The sequence below is a fragment of the Anomalospiza imberbis genome, chromosome 7 (genome assembly GCF_031753505.1).
Source record: "Anomalospiza imberbis isolate Cuckoo-Finch-1a 21T00152 chromosome 7, ASM3175350v1, whole genome shotgun sequence".
Taxonomy (NCBI): domain Eukaryota; kingdom Metazoa; phylum Chordata; class Aves; order Passeriformes; family Viduidae; genus Anomalospiza; species Anomalospiza imberbis.
In genome coordinates this window covers 17,736,235-17,740,000 of record NC_089687.1, presented here as the reverse complement: position 1 = coordinate 17,740,000, position 3,766 = coordinate 17,736,235, and the positions used below count along the sequence as shown (strand labels likewise).

The 3,766-nt window shown below is 39.2% G+C and overlaps 1 long non-coding RNA gene across 1 annotated transcript in view; it reads left to right on the top strand.

The window, feature by feature from the left end:
• Positions 1-3,147, top strand: part of LOC137477607 (uncharacterized) — a 4,796-nt gene extending 1,649 nt beyond the window's left edge. Inside the window, exons 1-2 of the long non-coding RNA XR_011001088.1 lie at positions 1-263; positions 2,712-3,147. The exon at positions 1-263 is cut by the window's left edge and continues 1,649 nt beyond it. This is a non-coding gene — a long non-coding RNA (uncharacterized lncRNA). The remainder of the gene's footprint in view (positions 264-2,711) is intronic.
• Positions 3,148-3,766: the final 619 nt, after the last annotated feature.

Genomic DNA, 3,766 nt, shown 5'->3' with positions numbered 1-3,766 from the left:
TGGCTACTGTGCCATGGTTAGGGATTGACATTGGCTTTGCCACCCTTGTTTGTTTCTATTTTCAGCCTTTTTTTTTTTTTTTATTATTTTTTGTGCCAGCTACTCAGAGCTCTCATCATTTTCTAGAACGGGTCTATCTCATTAAACTGCACAGTGTTCTTTTTCTGTTAACAGCAGGTATCATTTTTGTCCTGACAAGAGGAGGCTCCACCTGCCGACTGCCCACCAACGCATCCAGCTGTCTCCTTTGCAGAACGGGCAAGGTAATTTGTAAGCAGTCTAGGAAGTTTAACAGTAGAGTCTAAGAAGTGACAAAAAAAGAGCCTTTTTCTGCATGAAGATTGAGAATTATCAACACCTTTCAGTGCATAATAGTTAAGCCTTTATCACTTCAGGAGCTGCTGATAAGGTTAAGAACACCAGACAAACTGCTCATTAGTGGAAAGGTTTGCCTTTTACATTAAAGACTGCTGGGTACTGAAGTTCCTCCAGTGAGCAATACATCCCTGGCATTTGAGAAGAACGAGCTAATCATTGTACATAAATGAATATGGAAAAGAAAACCTGGCAGGTTCTGATGAAATTAGCAAGGTTTCCCTCCACCTTTCTCGCCTGAATTGTAGGCACCTGAAATTGCAAACAGCAGCAGTTCAGGAGACTGTCAGTGGGAAAAGTGTTCTCCATGACATAGGATAAGGCCATGGACAAAGGCTGCCTTCTGGGCCTGTCCACGCCACCTGCAGAGGTTGCTGGCTGCCCTTGAGCAATCACTCACTCAGTGAAGCCCTGCTTCACTGTCTGGAGGCTGGAACTGTGGCTCTGTGTGGGTACACATTGGTCCCGGTCCATTTGGAGCACAGGTGGGTGTTCTGCTGCCTGTTTGAACTGACTGGTCCTTCTAGGCTTGAGTTGAGCCAGGATTTGTCAGCACCCATCAAGAGAATTACACAGCAGTTGCCCACAGCAGGGCAGATCACAGTGATGCTCCAGGGGAGTGAAGGGCTGTGCCTCTGCACCTCTGCACTGCCTGCCAGCCACAGGCACTCAAACTGCTCAAAGCAAGGTGCTCTCATTGTGAAGTTATTAACATCTACTTTGTTCAGTGTCACCACTGAGCTACATGAACCACACCAGTGTAGGTAATTTAAAAGGCAGAAAAGTAATATTTTATGACAAGGCAGTGTTTACTTCGTTCTCCGGAATTCCTTATTTCATATAACTTTTCACTCTCTACCATGTGTAGACCACAAAGCACGATAACAACTTAGGCTTTCCTGTGGCTTAGTGGTAGATAACCTACAAACATGTCAAAATTAATTCTCACACAAAACTGCTTCACAACAAAAAGACAAGTTAAACTGTGCTGGGGAGGGCAACAATATAGTAAGTAAAATTTTAAAAAAGTATTAAACATATTAAGCATGGTGAGGTCTTTTACAGAAAATAAATTAAATTAATAGCCTTTGCTGCAGCCACTGCTGTCTGGTGTAAACCCTTTCACCACGTGGCTAATGGTGTAGCTCCAGTCACTAGTGAACATAGTGCTGTGAATCAAAGCTTACTCTGTTGAATTACCAACTCTTAAATATATGTACAGGAGTGACGTCTTTTCTCTTGAACTAGTAAAATAAAGAGATGAAAGATTTAAACCAGAATTTACTGAGTTCTTCCTCCATGGCTGCTCACCTTCTCATAAACACGTTTACTCAATGACAGAATCTGGCTCTTTACTTTCATGAATATACTTATGACATTCTAGCTAAACCCACCAGCTTTCCAGTTTATCACCTTGAAAAAATGAAAATTGAAATAGTTTGTTTATATCTATGAAAAGACACATGACTCATCTGCACGATCAGCTTCCCTGAAGAAGGAGACATTTTAAATTCAGAGACAAGGTACCAAATTGCTTTCAGAAATTTATCTGTAGACATTTTCATACTTATAATAAGCTGGAGTTTACTATGAACAAGTCTCTGCTCCCTGAGTGCATGAGGAGCCTTTTGTCTGCAATTCTCATAGAAGTAATCTGGGCTGATGGCTCTCAGTGCTTCCCAGAATCACCCTCCAGTCCTCGGACCATATCTAGAAGTTGAGTAAGTTTTGGCTGAGGCATGTATGGCCCACAAAGGGCAATGATCTGGTGTGGAAGAATCAGGTTTCCCTAAACCTGTGGAAGAATAAGGTGGCTTTTAGTATTGCATCTAATATACATCTAGTGCAGATATTATTTCTAAATTCAAAACTAGTTCCACACAAATCCAAGATATAGGCTGTTTTGTTGAAATGCAAACCTGAATGGCTGGTAAATCCTACTCTGTAATTTTTCCTTTGTTGTAGGTTTTTTTTTTTTTCTCATTTTTATTTTACATCTTCTTGAGTCATTTGTACAAATTCAATACAAAATAAGTAACAGTAAGCTTTTAACTTAAAACCTTGCCAGGTGCCATATTTTATTCTTTTCTTTTTATATGGATATTACCTATTCTTCTAACAATTTAACTAGGCATTCCATTAAATCTCTGTAATGCAATTAATGTAGATGGAAACAAATTTTCCATGAACGTGGAAATATCACTTTTAGAATATTTAGTTTAAAACTGTCTGTAATTTGATGATAACATTGTTTACCTTCATTCAAACATGTGATTATATCTTTATTCAGTAGTTTTGTGGGTTTAAAAAACTTGAGTCTCTTTTCTCCTTTTCAGCTTGTTTTCAGAGTTTGAAAAACGGAGATACAAAGGGAGCTGTGGCAGCTGAATTCTCTTTCATGTGTGTCCAGTCCAGGTGAAGCCCAGCATAATGTACTGTAATATGTGTCTTCAATTCTCTGATACAATGACCTGTGCATCCTCTAAATCCCCCACAGAATGCGCAGACATAGACTGATTGAGGTGAGTATGGACTTAAGTATAGATATTGTTCTTTGTAGCTCTGAGGAACTGGCACTTTTGCCAAATGTGAGATGATGTGGATTGTAATCTATTGAGATATGAATTCAGACTGGGCCCTGTTATACATTGTAAGAATAACTAAAGATTTGCCTGGAGTAAGTTTTGTGGTGGGTTTTTGTTAGTTTTTTTTTCTTTTCTTCCTCAAAACAAACAAACTAACAAAAAAAAAAAAAAAATAAAAAAGACAAAACCACCCCCTTTTTACAGTTTCTGATGCTTTGGAGTTCCACTAGCAACAGTAATCATGAAAGTACCTTTGTGGTAAGAGCCTCTTGGTGGAGACTGGGGTAACATGATACCAGAAATCCCAGCCTCTTCCTCAGGCCTATGGATGCAACTGTGGAGAGAAACTGGTAAAAGGCCTGCACATGTGAACCATGGGTTTTACACTTCCTGATAGTGCAGACTTTAAATAAAAATATTCTGGCAAAGAAGAATGAATATTGAGCATAGATGCTCCCAAATCATAGCTCCTAGTTATTTCAACAAGATCACCTTTCTAGTGTAATTGGATGAGAATATTTTATTTTCTTTTGCCCCAATAAGAAAGGAGTAGGGCAGCAGTTTGTCTTATAGGTCTTGGTGACAAAGGAGTATTTTAAATGCTTGGTCTTTTGTTCCATAATGAATGAGAAACAAGAGGTTTAACACTTTAACAGAGCTGGTAGTCACAGCAATTTAACAGCATATTTAATAATCCCCCAACCCTTCTGTTGGAATCAAAAACTTAATCCTGATCCTAAACTAATATGATGGTGTTGTGAATGTGTACCTCTCTCTGGCTCCCTATCTGGTGTACAGAACTCCCC